The sequence below is a fragment of the Solenopsis invicta genome, chromosome 5 (genome assembly GCF_016802725.1).
Source record: "Solenopsis invicta isolate M01_SB chromosome 5, UNIL_Sinv_3.0, whole genome shotgun sequence".
NCBI classification, from domain to species: domain Eukaryota; kingdom Metazoa; phylum Arthropoda; class Insecta; order Hymenoptera; family Formicidae; genus Solenopsis; species Solenopsis invicta.
The window spans coordinates 8,281,211-8,302,906 of NC_052668.1; the positions used below are offsets into that span (position 1 = coordinate 8,281,211).

General features: G+C 33.4%; 1 protein-coding gene across 9 annotated transcripts in view; it reads left to right on the forward strand.

Moving 5' to 3' along the window:
- The window catches only part of LOC105198947 (monocarboxylate transporter 10), a 429,682-nt gene that overhangs the window by 64,135 nt on the left and 343,851 nt on the right, over window positions 1-21,696 (forward strand). For 6 of the 9 annotated variants that reach the window (XM_039449911.1, XM_039449913.1, XM_039449912.1 and 3 more), the window contains 2 exons: window positions 967-1,091; window positions 1,353-1,465. The exons of 2 other annotated variants lie outside the window; for them this stretch is intronic. The gene's annotated coding sequence lies outside the window, so the exon portion shown is untranslated. Of the gene's footprint in view, window positions 1-966; window positions 1,092-1,352; window positions 1,466-19,981; window positions 20,418-21,696 lie in introns of those variants that run through there. One more of the 9 variants, XM_039449918.1, reaches the window with a different exon arrangement.

The following is a 21,696-nucleotide window of genomic DNA, read 5'->3' on the forward strand; positions in this document are numbered from 1 at the left end:
AAAAATAGGGGATGTGGTGATTTGCTTAATTATAAATACTAGATTTGGTGATCGTAAAATCGTAAAGCGTGGAACTCATAATATGAGGCACTCAAAAATCCCCACTTATTATTGCATATTGTGACTTTGAGAATTTTTCAAAATGTTATAATAAAGTTTTATATCAAAGACTTTCGATATAAAACTTTATTATAGCATTTTGAGTCTTAAAAGTTATATAGATTTAGCACTGAGACTTTAAAATATCTCGAATAGAATAGATTTTGGAGAAAAATGTTATGTACAAATGTTTTTGAGTATCATAAAAGCCATTTGATTGACTAGATTTTGAGTCTGGAGCCTAATTTAAACCCAGTAAACTCCAAGTTGATAAGACACATCTGATATAAACAAATCTTTGTGTTTCATATTAGGAATCATTTGAATTAGCAAAATTGGCAATTTTGATAAAAAATTTATACAACAAAGTATAAATATTATCGGTTGCTAACTTTTGGCGATAACCTTAAATATATTTACTATAATTTGAATATAAAAATAAGAGTTAATGGAATAAATTAAATAAATATAAACCTTTAAAAAAAGTATCTCTAATAGGCGACTTTACCCTATGCGTTTATTAATCCTTAACCACCTATCACCAATTTTTATCACAATACTCAATGCACAACTTGTTTGAGTATTTAAGGCAAATTGGTGTCTTGCATTTGAAACACATGTATTGTGTTCTCCGTCTTTTTTTATAGTCGCAATTTGAACAGTTTTTTGAACCGCTAACCTTTCTTCAGCACTGTTGCCACTTGGAATTGCTAATGAAATGGTTTCTTCGTTAAAGTGGAGAATGCATCAAAGAGAGATTCTGATACTTTGTTTCACTTTTACATTTTTTTCACGGCATTCCATGAGTGGTCTGGTGAGCTGTTTAATTAGTCTTTTGATGAACTTAAATCTGCTTTCAATGTTTAGACCTTGAGCTTGCGCAGATAAGCTCACGACGTAGCAGTTTGAAGCCGAAATGTCAAGCAATTTGTAAAATACTATCAAAGGCCAAGTGCAACAACCTGTGGAGTAATTGGAACATCTTTGGTCAAGTAAGTCCACTCCAATTTTGGTTTGGTTATAAAAAAGTATTTCTGGTTTTTTGGTAGTTCAACATTTGGCATGTGGTGCACACTTGATACAATAATCACTGCTTTATTTGGTTTTGGCACATATGAAGATATAGTAATATCTTTTGTAAAATCAAAAATAGTTGACTTAACGTCTCGTCGACGAGTTGGCAAGAATTCTGGAGGTATTTCTCTTCGATTTTTTTTTAAAGTTTCCATAACCATTAGCTGTTTCTTTTTCAGTAACTCTAGCAGCTTAATAGAAGAGTACCAATTATCAGTTACGTTTCGATTAGATAACTCTATTGGAAATATGAGGCATTACAGCTTGCGTCGGTTTCTTCAGATGACAGATGGTAAGTTTAACCTATCAAATTCTTTACCTAGATATATATAGGCATTGAATAGATATCCCGATATTGCATCTCTAAGACATTGAATATTTATGCCATATTTTGCCAGTTTCTTTGGAATGTACATTTTAAACCTGCATCTTCTTCGAAACGCCAGCAACACTTCATCAATGCACAACTGCTAATAGCATAAGCAGCTTGACACCGCTTATGAAAGAATTAAAGAGCTCAGCAATAAGTGCGGATGCATCGTTTTTTTTTTATGTGCTGGTCTGGTCACTGCATCATCAAAACGAAAGGTTTTTAGCAACACTTCAAAGCGGTTCTTGCTCATGATACAGCGGTATATTTCCCTACTAGTACCGTCAGTACTGTACCATGATGTATAGTGTTCATGATTTTCTTTGAAGATAGCTGTATAAAACAGGAGTCCTATAAATGCCTTCAATTCCACGAGATCCATATCTTGAACACAGGTTAGCTTTTGGTAGTTTGGTCTGATTTCTTTCAACTTCACAGTAGTGTGGAGTACGATTTTTTTGAGCATTTTATCAGTAAAAAGTTGTTGCCAAAAATCCAGTGGAGAAGATAAAGCTTTTAGCTCACTCCGAGCTATACTGGTTTTATACGTTCTTGTTCCTGCACTATGTTATGCTGCAAAGTTTTTGATTGTAAAGATTGTAGAGTAGATGACTAGCGAAAATGATTTTTACCAAAATAATTTTTCTTCCTAGGTTTCGATCGCATTTGTGATAAAGATTCTTTATCCTCAGATGAAAACTCTTGCTCTTCAGATAAAATCAAAAATGAATTAATTTGGGAAAATATTTTTGTTATCCATTACAGTTGACTCATCGCATTCTGTATCTGACCCGCAATTTTTTTCTAGTACATATTCTGACATCAGAATCCACATCGCTGCATTCATCGTTCGGTATATCTTCCTTGTCTGACAGATCTTGTTACAACCACCGCTCAACATTAGCATTATTACAAGTCATATTTAGCTAAAACAATAAAAAAATATAACTATAAAAAAGTCACGCAACCAAAATCTCTCAAACGCACGGTGATAGTGTTTTATTTACTAGAGACAAACGTGCGCATCTCGACGAGCGCTAATGTAGCACTAAGGTGCGCGGGGAAAAGGTACACCCAGCGTATTTGATTCTGTCCATTGGGAAATTTTCTAAACTGAGAACTCGCTATCTTTCTACATACTTACAGTTCATGATTAACGTAATGACCAATAAGCTCTAATCGTTATTTTAATCATAAACTGCAAGTATGTAGAAAGTGGTGACTTCTTAGTTTGGAAAATTTTCCAAACTGGATAGAATCAAACACGCTAGGTGTACAAGAATGAACAAGTTTACACAAAATTCGTACGTCACGGGATGTCCACACGCCGCGAGATAAGATCATTTGGATCTTCACGTTAACCACTCTCGCGTATCGCGGAATCTTCCCCCGCGTCAAACGTTGGCGATTTCGCGGTTGCGACCGGCCGTCGCGCGGGCCAATCACAGCTCGTTTAACCGTTTTGAGTTCACCGTTTCACGGCAACTCCACTTAAGTTTAAACGTATAGTTAGTATACAAGTCTGTTCGTTTTGTCATATCCGTAGTGTAATCGTTTATGCGAGTGCGTGCAGTCAGTTGTATTATTATACGAATCCGTTTATTTTGTTCTTTAGTTTCAGGATTTAGACGAGTTCGTACAGTATTTACAATTTTAGGCGAGTCTTCATTTAGTTAACTTTACGTACGATTTCCGCGAGTTAGCACGTTTTCGTTTAACATCATTGGGCACACCGGTGTTTATTGAATTATTCTTTGTAGTTGTGTTACATTTAGAAAATATATTTACACTTTTATATTTCTCTACACCAAACCACGAAGTTATATTTTCTAAGATCCTGGCATCCGGCGAGTACATCCGAGTAACTAATCCCGATATCACGCACCGAAAGTACCAGCGTTACAAATATATAAAAATGATAATGCAAGTATGAGTTACATGTTATAAAAAAATTCATATTTATTAACTTTATTATTTTTCATATTTATTGTAAAAAATTTTATAAATCATTGAAATGAGGAGTTCGGGGTCTTTCAAGGTCATTTCTTTCCTGTTTTTTGATGCTTTTTCATCTTAGTAAATTGCGGTGTCGCCAATGGTGGTTTTTAATAATTTTTTATAAAATATAGCATTAATTTTACGCAAATTATAATAAATGCAAAAAAATAAAAAAGTAATCTCCGTGGACACTCTGTAATATCGCTATTTATCTAAAACTTAGAATTAAATACCTTTACGGTCTTAAAGTTTAATTGAGATTTTTAAACTTTTTCGGTGTTACAAAAGAATCGGAAAAATTCAAATATAGTTTTTAAATCTTTAAAAATGTAATTTTACCATTATAAAGATCTCATTCTTTTGTATTTATTTTATGTTCAAAAATTGAAAGAAAAACTACTTTTTAAAACCAACTTCATATATGTACTATATACGTAGCATTAAAAATATAAATGTACGATTACAAACGTGTCATCTTTGTTAATAAAAATTCGACAGCTCTGACTAATAGTTGCTCCTTCAGGATTGTTTCATCGATATTTATTCTGATAATTAGTGGTGACAGCACGAATTTTAATCCGGAGAATAGCCTTTCAACACTTACTTGCGTGACCAATACTTCATTAATTTGTACAATTCTGATTGAGTCATACTTTTTTTTATAATTGAAATTTTACAACGTTTAAAAAAAAATTGATTCGAAAAAACCGCAAAAATGTTTTCGATCCAGTTACAGTTCCGGTTCATTAGCCTGCACAATATTTCGATTTCGGTTTTGGTTTTGGTCTGGTTAAAATAGTGGTTACGAACCGATAATCGGTTTCGATTTCTATTTCGATTCGATCCGAATCCTTGTTTTTCACTGATGTTTCTGCCCTAGAAAAAGTTTTATGATTAACTTGATTTCAACCGTTGTACTCTGATAAAACAATTTTACTGAAATTTTTTGAAAATTGTATTTCAACAAAAATGTTGAAAATTTGGTGAGATTTTGCTACAATTTCAATAAAGTAAATTTTTTCAGCGAAAATGATAAAAGATTATTGAAATGGAAGGCTATTGAATTACCCGCAGACTGATGTCGAAAGGCGACACAGAGACGTCCACTTTTGATCTATAACGTCAACGATTAATAATGGACTACTAATAATAGATAAAACGTCATTTCTTAGATCAATTAAAGATGTCATTTTGAAGACGTTTTAAAATCATTTTAATGACTTTTTTTATAACTCACAGTATTTTACTTTTTAATCTAAAAATATAAGATTAACAATAAAATAACAATTAATTAGTTAAAGTTAACTGCTATTTAATGTAATGTACGTGATATTTAAATAATTACAGTAATTTTATAGCAGTGGATACACAACATATAATGTAGTTCACATATAAATTATAGAAAGTTTTAATTTTTTTATCATATGACCTTCTTTGATTATTTAGATTTATATTAAAATTTATTTATAACCTGATTTTAATCTTACTCCCGTGTTAAATTGATGCCGGCTAAAATATTATTAAAATACGTGAGCCATTTGAAAAGTTTCCGGCCTCATCGACATAAAGTAACTATAGAGAATAATTTTTTTCGCCGTCCGATAGATGGTCTTGACATATGTAAATCGTAAAAATTTGAAGTCATTCTGATCATTACTTTCTCTATGGCAATCTTCTAAAGTTGTTAGATGACATTGTCTATCAACAATGGAGAAAATTGAGTATCGCGCAGTGATAAAATTCCTTCATTTGAAAGGGAAAAAGACTCAGAAAATAAAAAATAAGTTAGACTCTGTATACGGAGAAGCCTCCTCTTTATTTACAACGGTCAAACATTGGGTGGCCGAGTACAAACGTGGTCGTACGAGCATTTTAGACGAGGAACGTTTCGGGAGCCCGAAAATCGCTACAACTGACGAAATAATCGATTTAGTGCATCAAACTGTAATGGAAGATCGTCGATTGACTGTTAAGGATATTGCTGAGGCTTGTAGAATATCATCTAAATGGGTGCATAAGATTTTACATCAAGAATTGAATATGAGAAAATTATCCGCGCGCTGGGTGCCGCGTTTGTTAACGATCGACCAAAAGCGCATACGGATGGACATGTCGCGCGAGTGTCTTAGCCTGTATCAAAAAAATCCAGCAAATGATAACCGTCGATAAAACCTGGGTACACTACCATACGTCTGAGACCAACAGTCAAAGCAGTGGATTGCGGTAGGGGAACTTCGAAGAAGGCAAAGGTCGTTCTCTCTACAGGAAAAGTGATCGCAACAGTTTTTTGGGATAGCCGTGAAATAATTCTTATCGATTACTTTGCAAAGAGTGAAACAATCGACGGAGAATACTACGCTGCATTGCTGGATAAAGTGAAGGTCATAATTAAGAAAAAACGTCCGCATTTGGCAAAGAAAAAAATCCTGTTTCACCAGGATAACGCTCGGGTTCATACGTCCATAGTCGCAATGTCAAAATTAAACAAATTGAAGTTTGAATTGCTTTTGCACCCACCCTATTCGCCAGATCTAGCTCCCAGCGACTTTTTTCTGTTTCCAAATTTAAAAAAATTTTTCGGGGGAAAAAATATAAGTCAAATGCTGAGGTGGAAAACGCTGTAAACCAATATTTTTTAAGTTTAGACAATCAATTTTTTTTGACGGTTTAAAAGTATGGGAGAAACGTTGGACCAAATGTATCGAGTTGCATGGAGACTACGTCGAGAAATAAATTTTGTTTTGCTTCAAAATATGTTTTTCTTAAAAAGGCCGGAAACTTTTCAAATAGCCCTCGTGTTTATTAAATATTTTTTAAAATATTTATTTTAAATAAATAAATATTTACAAAAATATTTTAAAAAATAATTTTGTAAATATTTATGATAAATAAAAAATAAATATTTGTAATAATATTTTATAAACGTTTTTTTATAAATATTTTGTTCATTTAGATTTTCGAGCAGTACGCGACAATGCCGCTAGATGGACATAAGAGTTTTGTGTCTGTGGGAGATCTAGTTGTAGGATATTGTGTCTCCGACAATGAATACGTTATCGTATTTAAGAATATATAACAATATAAACTTTATTATGCGTGTACTATAAAGTCTAGAACCGACAGGAATAATTGTGCTGACATGCAAACGTTAAAAACAAAAGTTTGTATATATTCACTGAAAGAGCAGGAGTCTTGTTTGCGATAACAATTTATAGCGTTTTTCACTGGGAAAACTAGTGAGCACTGAATGTGCACTCGCTGTAGGTAATTGAGCATTTTTGTTGGTACCGTCATTGCGCGAACCGAAACGTCCAATTGCCAGCGGCGAGTGCACACTCAGTGCGCATTAGTTTTTCCAGTAAAAAACGCTATTAATAGAAATTAAAATTGCAGTGCAGCGCACTGGACTACAGCGCCGTCGTGGCAGATAGAAGCGCTACAGTACTCCTCTCCAAGTGGTTTGAGAAATCAAGCCGCGAAATAAACTTTTTTCTTTGCTCCAGGATATGTGCAAAGAGTAGGTTGGATGCTGGTTGGTTCCGTGCTCGAAGATTGGCTGAAGAAAGGTGCTTCAAAATATGCTAGTTTTAATCTTTCAGTTGAGATGGTTTTCCATTCACATCCAATTCGAATATTTTATCTATGATGCGTTGAAGAATCTGATACGGTCCTTCATAGGGAGGCTCCAAGGGTTTTTTTACTGAGTCAACCCTTACGAAAACGAGGCTACATTCGTTTAGATTATTGAAATAAAAAAGTTTATTTTTGTGATGATAAGACGCAGGAGTAGGTCTGATTGAACGCATGGTTTGTCTGAGACCTTTTAAAAATAGACGAGGTTCATTAGTTGGTTAAACATTAATGAAAAACTTACCGGGAATACGTAATGTAGTTCTATAAAACAGTTCGCAGAAGATACTTTGATGTCCTCTTTAATGCTTGATCTGAGTCCTAGCAAAACTGTAGGTAAGATGTCAACTTACTCCGGATTGTTATGGCACGTAATTGCAGTCTTCAATGTCCGATGCCATCTTTCAATCATTCCATTTAATGAAGGATGGTAGGCAGTGGTGTGCACTTTCTTTGATCCAATTATTTGCGTGAGTGCGTCACACAAACAAGATTAAAATTGTGAATCACGATCTGTAGTAATAGTGGAAGGTGCTCCGAATCTTGAAATCTATGTATAGTAGAATGCCTTAATAATAGTATCTGCTGATGTATCGTAGATAGGGATGGTTTCAGGCCACCGGGTAAAACGGTCAATGATGCTGAGACAAAATTTATAATTCCTTGAAGACTGGAGTGGTCCTATCCATATGAATGTGTCGAAAAAGCTCATCTTGGATTGCGATTTGATCAGGTGTATTTCTCACATGTTGATAAATTTTACAGCGTTGACAGGCCAAGCATGTGCGAACCCACGTAGCAATATCCTTGTGCATCGAAGGCCACACAAAATGTCGTGCTAACAGTTTCTGCGTTGATCTGATGCCTGGATGTGCCGCACCGTGTACTACGTTGAAGATCCGACGTCTTAGATATTGTGGAACATAGGGACAAATGTTGTTTCCTGAAACGTCACAATAAAGCGTCGTTTTGTTATTATCGCATTAAAGTTTTCTAAAGGAAAGTGATGAAGAATTCTAATAATTTCTTGAGTTCTTTATCTTCTTCTTGAAAATTAGCGAGTTCCTTTTAGTATTATTCTCTCTTTTAGGGTCTGATATTTATTTACGGGTGGAGGATTTGCAACAATGTCCGAGACAAACGGTAGAGCAGTAATTATCGAGATTTAAAATTACGTATCTGAATTTTGTATCTTCACTAGAAATTCTTGCTAGAGTAAATGCAGCTTTTACTTGCGCAAACCACAAAATGGGATTCTCCTTCCAAAAAGATGGAAGCTTGGGCAGAGTTGCCGACAATAACAGGATGTTGCGTAAGATCCTGTGTTGGATTCTGGTTGGCCATGCCTGATGGTGTTAAGAGACCGCCGAGAAGGTCTGTGCTCATTCCAGATGAATCGCCGTTTTTTCTTGTCGGTGAATGCTCGGTTGGCGTCCTTCGTGAATTTTTAACAACTAGCACGCGGTTACTTTGTCGTTACTCGTCACCTTAACTTCAAAATCGGCGTTTCGAAATCACGAGTTCAACACCGATTGCACGTACGTACGAGGTCATCAATTGTGGGAGATTTGGTTGTAGGATGTTGTGTTTCCGACAATAAATACGTTATCGTATTTAAGAATATATGACAATATAAACTTTATTATGCCTGTACTACAAAGTCTAGAACCGACAGGAATAATCGTGCTTACATGCGAACGTTAAAAATAAAAGTGTGTATATACGAGGTGTGTTCAAAAAGTATCGCGAATTTTGAATTTTCGCGGGTTACGTATATTCGAATTTCGATCTTTTTGTGGCGTTATGTTGGTACTCATGTCTCTCACTTATGCCAACAAGCTCGGCCATTTTGAATGTTCACTTAATTGTTGACAGCTGCTTTGCTTGCACGTGTTTTGGATCGTCTTCGATTTTTACCTATTCAAAAAAATGGATCAAAGAACCTGTATCAAATTTTGTGTGAAAAACGAAATTAAGTGCGCGGATGCATTCCGAATGTTGACTGTGGCATACGGAGAAGCTACCTTGGACCGAAGCAACGTTTATCGGTGGTACAAAATGTTCTCAGAAGGTCGAGAAGATGTGAACGACGAAGAGCGTGCCGGACGCCCGAGCACTTCAACAACAGACGAAAAAATTAATGAAGTGGAGAAAATGGTATTGGCCAATCGTCGAATCACCGTTAGAGAAGTTGCTGAGGACCTAAACATATCGATTGGCTCGTGCCATTCGATTTTTATCAATGATTTGGGCATGAGACGGGTCGCCGCGAAATTCGTACCAAAATTGCCTTTACTTTTAAGTAAATTGCTTTACTTTTTGGCCAAAAACAACACACTAATGATGCCGCAGCCACCGTATTCCCCAGATCTGGCCCCCTGTGACTTTTTCTTGTTCCCTAAACTGAAGAGGCCCGAAACTGAAGAGGCATGAAAGGACGACGTTACGCTACGCTTGACGAGATAAAGACGGCATCGAAGGAGGAGCTGAACAAGATAAAAAAAAATGATTTTTTGAAGTGCTTCGAAGATTGGAAAAACCGTTGGCACAAGTGTATAATATCTCATGGGGATTACTTTGAAGGGGACAAAATAGATATTCATGAATAAATAAATAATTTTTGAAAAAACACAAAATTCGCGATACTTTTTGAACACACCTCGTATTCACTAAAAAAGCGAGAGTCCTGTTTGCGATTCCAACTTAATGGAAATTAAAATTGCAGTGCAGCGCACTGGACTACAGCGCTGTCGTGGCAGACATATGTCTCGTAAAAAAATCTGGAAATAGAATAAAAAGTGTAGCATTACATGATCTTTTTTTGGCATGGGGGAAATGCATTACGCATATCACTGATCCCCAAAGTCAAACCGGTAGTTATGTGGGTATTAGCCCTGATTTTTCCCAGCTAATCAGGGAGAGGTCCACACCCTACCCACTAAAACTCCCATGGATGTCGTAGATTTAGCCTTTGACCGGGCTCCCGGGAATTGCCATTGGTATTACTTCCGGAAGTATCCTATGCTTAGCGCAAGACGTCTCCATCTTTGGACGTAGCAGGAGTGGGGGACACCGCCCACCCCGCTGACCCGCTGACTGTGTATTAGGTTCGGGGATGGGAAACCCCGCTTCACTCCCGGAACCACAGCATGGCCTAGTTTACACCAAGCACTTGATACACGTACTAACTAGTAATTTTCTGTTAAATGATCTTAATTTTGGCAATGAATTTAAAGAATAGTATACCAAGCTGGTACAACATGAATCAAGATAATTAAATATATGTATCTGGTATACACGCATCATCGAAAGTAAGATAATTTAATAGAAAATTACGAGTTAGTACGCGTATCAAGTGCTCGGTGTAAACTAGGCCTATGCCGTTGCAACGGTGTTGGCGCAACCGTTTGTCATGTTAATAGGGGGAGTAAGGGGGAAGGTCACAAACATTTCCCACATTTCTCCCCGCGGCGAGGTTACCGACTCCGCCCCGCGGCACCGTCGCGTCTACCTCCTCGGGGCCGCCGCTCGTCGCGTTCACCACTACGAGCACTGGGTATGACCCCCCTTCTAGCATTACATAATCTTTCATTCTTGTCTTAACAAGAATTTTTTTTGAAGATGAGTTGCCCAAAAGCTCAAAATTGGACTCCGGATTGAAAAAAAAGACAATTTGAGCAATTTCACTAAAATTTAATTGAATGACCATCTTGAATAGGTATTATAAGACTTTCTCTAATGAAACTGTTCGGAATGAATTCCGATCGGAATTATTCGATATCATAAAACTTTTTATAAATTTTGTAAAAAAGAAATAAAAATATTATAAAATCATCATAATGGTTAATAAACGAGACGCTCCCTCAAATTACATTTTAATAACATCTTTGATGTCTATAAGGCGTTATTGAAACATACCCAGATAGCAAAATGTTAGCAGTATGTCGACAGTATGCCAGCAAATTCAATCATGAGTACAGAGCAGATTCCTATCCACTGTGTCGTCTTTAAGCTTAGTTTTTGCCGTTTTAATAGGTTAGCATAAGATAACAACTGAATCATAGCAGGACTGAAGCATACCTTGCCATTATGATATATTAGCAGAAACACGGCAAAAATCGAGCACAATGTGACGTGACACCAATATATAAAAAATCTTTTTTTAGTTTTTTAACAGATATTATTTTTATTTTTATAGTTTAATTTGCATCTGTTGTTTTGCATATATTTTATTTCACTAATTACAATTACGCATTATTTTATATCTAAAAACGCATCGGCGGGATTTGAACCTACGATTTCGAAACGGTAACCTAGTATGCTAACACCTAAGTTAATTGCACACTTGTGATATTGTTAAAAAGTTATATTTGAAGTGAAGCTGATTTGAACAGTAAAAAACTTGCGTGTTGAGTACCGCGCAAACATTTTCATTAGCCCTTTGATTATTTGTCCATAAAAATTTTATTTATCTCTACATATTTCTTATTTTTTATGAGTATATATAGATTCGGTTGTTATGTTATATTTTTCAAAATATTTTAAACTTAAAACTATGTTTTAATTTTTCTTCGTATTTTAATTTTAGATTATGACAAATATTTTGTGTCTTAAAATAATGGAATGAATCTTACACTGAAAAAAATGTTCGTAGAATCAATAAATAACGTTCATTAATTTGAATTTTATTGATACAATGATACAATATAATTTAGGAAATGTTTTAATAACAAAACTTATTTTAGAATAGAAAAATATTCAACCGATTATGTGACAACACAGATTAAACAAAAACGCCTTCAACATATTACGTAACGTTTATACTTATTTTCTCAATTTCTCATTAAAGTTAAATTTTAATTAAAAAATTTTTATTAAAAATTATTAATTATATATATGTCACTTCTTAATTGTTGAATTTTTGCTTTAATTTTGTTAATTACATCTGATGACAGATTATGTTCAATATTGGTTGCGATTTTGCCATCAAATAACTGATTAATAAAATCACGTTTTATGCCCGTCGCGTTTTCGCTTATGTCATGACGACACGCTGTACTCGATTTCTGCTGCGATTTTGCCGTCAAGAACTGATGAAGCAGACCGTGTTCTACATCTGCCGCGTTTCTGCCGTCATGTTATGACGACACCGTGTGTTCGATTTCTGTTTTTTTTATGTCGATAAGTTTTGCTGCACTTTTTGCTACAATTCTTTTAACATGTCATGACGCAGTGCTTGCTCGGATTTTGCTGTTTTTCTGTTAATATTAGCTGAAACAGCAAATCATGCTTGGCTTCTGCCTGACTTTTGCCAACATAATGTGAATCATAAATTAGCAATTCGTGCTGCCGTCCGATTTGGCTATTAGATTAATTTATGTCATTTTGTTTGTTGAGATTGTTACCTGTGTCTAAAACTGACGTTAACATGCTGGTCTTATTTTGTTGTCAATATAACGTCAGAAAATGATGTCCGGTGGCTGTAACATCACGACGTCATTTTTAGGTCTCTCACGATGTATTAAATAACGTCACATTGGTCATTCTATAAACAAAATTTGCTTTTATTTTTACGTCATTTTGCTACTTGGGTAACATTTCTCCTCAAATTTATTCAAAAATTTTTCTGAGATTAGCTAAAACTTCTCTGAAAATTTATTGAAATTTGACACCTTTGCTAAAAATAGTTTTTACTCAAATTGTTAAATTTGCTGAAAATTTTATGAAACTTTTATAGAATTAGACTGAAATTTCTTTGAAAAATAATATTTTTTAGAAAATGTTAAAAATTGTCTTTTAGTTTTGTTGAAAAGTTTTAAGTTGTTGAATAGTCATCAAAAATTCTGTGAAATTAACCTCTGTAAAGTTAGCATCCCATGTTTAAAATTTCAATATAGGTAATAGAGTGCTAAAGTATCTGACATATTTTGAAGTGAGTTTTGACATTAGACGTAAGAAAATAGAAAATGACGATTTGGGGTGCCATCTTCACGTTTTTACAATTTAAAAATGTAAAAATAATAATGTTAAATTTTTGAAATTGTCAAAAATGAAAAAAATCAAGGGCTAATTAGAGTCACAGCGCGGTTGATAGAGCGTACAAAATCTTTTTATTCAAATTATTGAAATATTCTTGAATGTTTTGGTCCCACTTCGGATCAGCATAATATTTAAATAATTTGAATTAAAAAATTTTGTACGCGTTATCGACCACATTATGATACTCATTAGCCCTTGATTTTTTCATTGTTGTCAAAAATGTAACTTTATTATTTCAAGCAGAAGCGAAATAAGTTATAATACTTTTTGATAAAACTCTTGTAGCGCTGTCCAGAACTAAAAAAAAAAATATATATATATATATAAAATATTTTTGTTTCCGAGTGAAATAAAAATTTTGATTGAAAGAAAAAAAAATTGCTAGAACTCTCTTAATTTTAATTTTAGTGCATCGAATATTAAAGATACTCGTTAGAACTCTTTGAGCGCTACCCATAACTTTAAAACCCTTGAAAATTTTTTTACACTTCAAAAATATAAAGTTGGCACTTGCGATTGTCAGTAAAAATTTCAACCTTACATATTTTTGTCATAAGAATTTTTGACAGAATTCTCGCTACCCAGAACTCTCAACAGAACTCCCAGAACTCTTAATAATTTTTTTTACATTTCAAAAATATAAAGTCGACACCTGCCAGCCGTAATATTTTCGTCTTTAATTCTACAGATTTTTGTCATTAAAATTTTTGATAGAACTCATCAGAACCTATTCAAAACCCTCAACAGAATTCCTAGAATTCTGAAATATTTTTTTTTGCATTTTAAAACTACAACGTCGATAACGAAAAATTTTTTTTGTGGAGAAGAAAAATATTTATTATATTTTCTTTAGATTTTTTTTGTTAGAAAGTATTATAATTTATTTTGTTTCTGAAATAAAAAAAGTTACATTTAATTTTCGAATTGTAAAAACGTGAAGCTGACACCCCAAATCTTCGATTTCCTATTTTTTGCGTCTAAATTGTCAGAACTCTTTTCGAAGTGTGTTACAAACTCTAAAACTCTATGGGGAAAAGCCGGAACTCTATTACCTATATTGAAATCTTGAAAATGGGGTGCTTACTTTTCAGAGGTACAAAATTAAACTAAAATTTTACGAAAAATTATTTGCAAAATTAGTGATATTTCTTTAAAGAAATTTTTCTAATATTTTGTTACAAATATTAAAATATGTGAAAATTAAAAGTTGTGGAAGTTACCATAATTAATACGCGACACTATAATCATTAGGTGGTTACGTGAATTCTCTATTACTCGTAAGTAAAAAAATAAAGAATAAAAAGCGCAATATCACATGATTTTTCATTTTTCATCTTGAGTAAAAATTATAAGAGTATTTTTCTTTAATAAAACTGTTTTATATATGTAGATATACACCCGTATGTTGTATTAAAAAAATTAATTAAGGGGCCGAGACAGTCATAGCAAGATCTTCGTGCTGAAATAATATTTTTGTTCTTCAATTTATTTTGAACTGCGCGCTGTTACTTTTGGTTTCAAATACAGTTCTTTTAATTTAAAACATAATTGAATTGGAAATCAATCTAATAATAATGATGTAACTTGCATCTCTAAAATCTCTCCACCCCAAAAAAAGTGAAAAATTTGTTGAGAAAAATATTACCTTGACCAGTTTGAACTTAACCTTCCAATTATCCGGAAGGGTGTTTTAACCAGTTCGATCATCGAGGCACGTATTAATATTTTTCACAACAACGAGATTAAAGAACTTCTTTAAAGGCCAACGGGTAAACTATATATGTAAATATACGATCGTATGTTGTATTTAAGAAATTAACCAAGAGACTGAAACGGTCAGATTTAGCAAGATTTTGCTGCTAAAATAATATTTTTATATGCTTTAATTTATTTTGATATTATTTCAGCACAAAGATCTTGCTATGACCATCTTGGCCTGCTAGTTAATTTCTTGAATAAACTATTTCATTTTATGAAAAAATTTTTTTAAAGCAAGACCCCAAAATTAGACTCTAAAGTAAAAAAAAATTAAAAAAATAAAACAATTTTAATAATTTTATTAAAATTTATTTAAATTTGAAATAAATTTAAATTTTTATGATTACTTTAATATGAAAATTATGTTAAAGTTATGCTAAAATAGTACTAAAATTTTGCAGAAAAATGTTCTAAAATGTAGAGAAATTTCAAAAAATGTTTAGTGATGTCTCTGTTAATTTTTTGGTTTCTGCAAAAATTTCCACCAGAGTAGTCATTCTCTTAATTTGAATAAAAATTTGTTTGCGTACATTCTTACTTTTGTTATATAAATAATGAGCAAAAATTTTTCAAATCCTTATGGCTTAACATATGCCGCAAAGATTTAGAAAATTTTTTTAATACATTTAATTGACAAAAGCAACACGTTAGGAGTGGATTTAAAAAATTTGCGCTCGTGCAGTCGATGAAAGCAACAAAGCGTATTTTGTGTTTGGGCATGTTAACATAATAAGCAGAAAGTTTGCACATTTTAACATTTTAAAATTTGTTGCATGTGTTAGATTTTAGAAACATTTCTATATACACTACTCAAAAGAAAATAGGGAACACTTTCCAGACACCAAAAATTAGGCTATTTTCAAATGACTGTAACTCGGTGAAAAATCATCGTAGATAAAAAATAAAAAAAGCATTTTGAAGCTTGAAGATCCAACTTTAACGCTCTATCAGCAGATTTTCAAAATTCTTTTAACTTCCTTGTCTTATGCAGTAAAAAAGCACACCCTGTTTTGTTCCTTAAAATTTCGTATTTTTGACACTTTGCAGCTCGACCAACAAATTTTTTTCGAACAATTCAAGTAAAGCTTCATAAACTACAACATTTTGCCTACAAAATGCTTTTTTTAAAATTTCTCTACGATTTTTTTTGACCGAGTTACGCTACTTTGAAGCTAAACCTGCATTTTTTACAAATGATATCCGTACTCCGTGAAAAATCATCGTAGACAAAAAATCAAAAAACCATTTTAAAGCTCGAAGTTCCAGCTTTAACATGCTGTTAATGGTTTTCAAAAATTTTCTCAATTTCTTAGTACTATGCCCCAAAAAAGATACACTGTTTTTTCCTTAAAATAACGTATTTTTAACAGCCTGTAGCTCAATAAAAAAATTTTTCTCGACAAATCCAATGCAAGTGCCATAAAGTATGACATTTTCTCTACAAAATGCTTTTTTTAAAGTTTTCTCTACGATTTTTTTTGACCGAGTTACAAGACTTTGAAGATATACATTTTTTACAGTACATTTTTCCGAAAAATGACGTCTACCGCCGACATTAGCATTACCCAATGTGCACCACGTGGAGGTTGTCGGTCGGATTTTTGCACATCGTGTGTGTGTATGTGAGTGTGTGTGTGTGTGTGTGTGTGTGTGTATGTATGTATCACAGCAGAGATAAGGACCCCGCAGTTCGTCACTTCTGCAGTATTTAATGACTCCAAACCCTCTCTGCTGTGTGTGTATGCGCTCGCGCGCATGAGAGTTCAATAGTGTGTATTTCCTCCTCTCTGATCAATTACTGCTTGCAAGCGTTCTCGCATATTTATACATCTTGCAATACGATCTTGCGGAATGTTGTGCCAAATTTCCGTTAAAATTTCTCCCAATTCTTCTAAATTTCGCGGCTGTTCCTCGCGACGCCTTAATCGTCGTTCCATTTCATCCCAAATGTGCTCGATTGGATTTAAGTCCGGGCTATTGGCGGGATGATTTAACAGTCTAATTGCGTGTCGTTGAAAAAAACGTCGCGTTATATTCGCCGTATGAGGTCGAGCGTTGTCCTGCATAAAAATAAAGTTCCGACAGGTTCGATTTAATAGCAAAACGTGTGGTCGTAGAATATCGTTGATATAACGAACACCCGTCATTGCCGGAGGTGGCAGGATCACTAGATCACTTCGTCTTGTAAGTGATATACACCCCCACACCATCACGGAACCGCCATTGTAGGATCGTATTGGCATAACGCAACGTCGATCATAGCGTTCATTTCGTCGACGCCAAGTACGTATACGAGCATCATTGCCATAAAGGCAAAAACGTGATTCGTCGGAGAAATATACATTTCTCCAATCCCTAGCGGTCCAATTTATGTGATCGCGCGCAAATTGATAACGTACTTGGCGATGCACGACGGGTGTTCGTTATATCAACGATATTCTACGACCACACGTTTTGCTATTAAATCGAACCTGTCGGAACTTTATTTTTATGCAGGACAACGCTCGACCTCATACGGCGAATATAACGCGACGTTTTTTTCAACGACACGCAATTAGACTGTTAAATCATCCCGCCAATAGCCCGGACTTAAATCCAATCGAGCACATTTGGGATGAAATGGAACGACGATTAAGGCGTCGCGAGGAACAGCCGCGAAATTTAGAAGAATTGGGAGAAATTTTAACGGAAATTTGGCACAACATTCCGCAAGATCGTATTGCAAGATGTATAAATATGCGAGAACGCTTGCAAGCAGTAATTGATCAGAGAGGAGGAAATACACACTATTGAACTCTCATGCGCGCGAGCGCATACACACACAGCAGAGAGGGTTTGGAGTCATTAAATACTGCAGAAGTGACGAACTGCGGGTCCTATCTCTGCTGTGACTACATACACACACACACACACACACACACACATCACATACACACACACGATGTGCAAAAATCCGACCGACAACCTCCACGTGGTGCACATTGGGTAATGCTAATGTCGGCGGTAGACGTCATTTTTCGGAAAAATGTACTGTAAAAAATGTATATCTTCAAAGTCTTGTAACTCGGTCAAAAAAAATCGTAGAAAAACTTTAAAAAAAGCATTTTGTAGAGAAAATGTCATACTTTATGGCACTTGCATTGGATTTGTCGAGAAAAATTTTTTTATTGAGCTACAGGCTGTTAAAAATACGTTATTTTAAGGAAAAAACAGTGTATCTTTTTTGGGGCATAGTACTAGAAATTGAGAAAATTTTGAAAACCATTAACAGCATGTTAAAGCTGGAACTTCGAGCTTTAAAATGGTTTTTTGATTTTTTGTCTACGATGATTTTTCACGGAGTACGGATATCATTTGTAAAAAATGCAGGTTTAGCTTCAAAGTAGCGTAACTCGGTCAAAAAAAATCGTAGAGAAATTTTAAAAAAAGCATTTTGTAGGCAAAATGTTGTAGTTTATGAAGCTTTACTTGAATTGTTCGAAAAAAATTTGTTGGTCGAGCTGCAAAGTGTCAAAAATACGAAATTTTAAGGAACAAAACAGGGTGTGCTTTTTTACTGCATAAGACAAGGAAGTTAAAAGAATTTTGAAAATCTGCTGATAGAGCGTTAAATTTGGATCTTCAAGCTTCAAAATGCTTTTTTTATTTTTTATCTACGATGATTTTTCACCGAGTTACAGTCATTTGAAAATAGCCTAATTTTTGGTGTCTGGAAAGTGTTCCCTATTTTCTTTTGAGTAGTGTATATATATATATATATACACACACACACACACACACACACACATATATCGGGTTTGGGTAGTAACTAGTTAAAAAGTTAATAACTTTTAACTTTAATTAGTATTAAATGTTTTAATTTTTAACTTTAACTAGTTATTTTTAAACATTAACTTATTAATTTTTTTCTACGTCCATTTTTTTTATCTGTTTTATAAATGACAGTATAATACATCAGTACCATTATCAGCACTTGTAAAATAAATGTTTTTAGTGCAGATGGTTTGCAATTTGATAACTTACTACGAAAGTAAACCGATCATTATTTTTAAATAACGCTCTTATTTAAATTTAATAACCACTTTAATAATGATAAATTTTAATAGGATTATATTTTATCGATATATTATATGTAAGGTTATATTTTGCATTATACGTGAAATCGTATTTTTAATAATTTAATTACAAAATGTAAAAAAATTGTGAAAGAATATATATCTATATATAAAAAACAATATTTCTTTTTTACTTCATATAAACTTAAATTGTAAATAAAAGAAAAACTTTATTTGATAATTTATATTATAATTGTTTGTTATTTAGAATAACGCAATTTTAAAAATTATAATATTCTAATTTTATGTAAATGATTTTGAAAATTAACTTTTATTTTAACTTACTTAATTTAATTTTAATGTAACTTTAACTGAGTTAATTTTTTATTCATATAACTTTTAACGTAACTAAATTAATTTTATGTGCTATCAACAATGTTGTATATGAAATGTAAAAGATTTAAATCTTTCTAAAAGCTTTCTACAACAATCGGTATTATAGGTACTTCATATACAGCTTTCTTCTATAAGAATTTCGATTTCAGTAAGATCCAATTTGACTCTTTGAATTTTTTGAAGATAACCCCGCGATTTCACGAATCTTTTTCTTTTGTGAGTTTTCTCTCTCTTCCCTTTTCATGTACCATGATCTCGTTTTGCTTGCGTTTTCGGCATCAACACGATACTGTCTCTTACGGCCGTAGAAATAAACTGCGAGTCGCCACGTGATCCAAATTTATGCGTGCGTGTGCGATACGTCGTGACTATTCACACGCCGGTCTGTCGTTATCACCGCTTCTATCTTTCCATGTATCCCTTTCCTCTTCTCTTTCATCTGTTCTTTTCGTCACTTCTTTTTCTCCTTCGTTAATGTCTCTCTTTCTCTCTCTCTCTCTCTCTCTCTCTCTCTCTCTTTCGGCATTAGATGAGATATATAAAAACGTAAGCAATAGAACTTGTATGAATTAGCCAATCATGATCAAGAGTTCCAAAGAAAATAAATCTATTATTTCGAAATTCTCGATTACGATTGGCCGATTCTCTTGACCTCCATGCCGGAGTTTAACTTACACATTTTTGTATGAGTCATCAGTGCCTAGTGCCTCGTTCCTTGGCGCTTGGAACTTTTTGGTCTGTCTGCCTGTCTCGTTTCCAGAGTCGCCGAGTATATACGGTGTCGCCTCCTTAGTTTACGCCCGACGTCGCGATCAGTCGGCCGATCTCTAAGATTGATTAGCCGGTGTTCCGCACTTTTCTTATCTTTTTCATTTTTTTCTTTCTTTTTCACCGCCGTGTCTGTCTCTTTCTTTCTTCGTCGATACAATTTCAGAAAACTTAGCCAAATTACTAGCCACGCATGACGCCAGCCACGTGTTCAAGGATTGTTTAAATCGGTATGATATAATCTGTTCGCATTGCTTGCACTTCTTGCACTTAGAATTTTTGCTTTGTCTTTTTCCTGTCTGAATATATATTTATCTTGTTTCCAGAGAAAAGAAATTTCAAACAACGCGAATAAATTTATAATAAGCGTGTTGTTTCCTCAATCGTTGATCTTACTCATCGCATCTGAATATCGCGTTACATTAGCGAAAATAAAATAGACGTAAATAAAATAGACGTAATAATCGGATGCCGAAAGAGGTTCGATATTTGATCCTTGTATTTGCTTTCCACCAAATTATGTACTTGTTTTGTTTTTTTTGAACTGTGATACTTTTAACTGTGATACATTCCTCCTTTTCTCTTCAACATTTAATAGGAACAAAATAACTCCGGATGTTTATTAGCATATTCAGCAGAAGAGTATTTTAAATGATTAATAAACTTTTTTTAAATACTTTGAAAGAAAAATTTATTTGAATACTTGCAATAAAATATTTACTTACAATACATAATATTTATTCAATAAATAAATAACAGTCAAATTACATTAATAACTTTTATTCTTGTACTAAAGTTTTGCTCTTAATTCTTGTACTAAAGAAATATTGATCTTACATTTAATAAATATTTCATTGCAAGTATTCAAACAAATGTTCATTAAAATTTAATAACTTTTTCACTCAGTGTAGAATAAATTAGGCTTTGAGATAAATCGGAATACATACATATATGCAGAAGATTGCCATAAGCTTATGCAATTTTAATTTTTAATTTAACATTCTTTTATTTTATTTTGTTCCTTGTTCATATTTAAGTACGATTTAAATGACAATATTTCATAAATGATTATTAAAAATAATACTTTTCCAATAAAGAATTTTTTTTATACATAATCATATTTAATTATGTAAAATTATGTAAAAATGTATATAATTCTATTACATATTTATATACATTTATATATATTTTTTATAATTTTATATACATTGTCTAATTTTTATAGATAATGACACATTAATTTCTCATTATGTGTGTGTGTGTGTGTGTATATGTGTGTGTGCGCGCGCGCGTGTGCGCGTGTGTGTGTGTAACAATTTATGTGTTTATACACGATTATATAATATCTCTTACCATATATAAATGTATGTAATCACACATTTAGATATATATTTACATGTGCTTGTTATGTAGAGTGTCCCAAATCTCACGTGACACCCGTTAATGGTAGTCTCCTAAAATAATTTTGAGACGAAAATTCTTGCAATGTCAAGACTACAGTAGTTTTTA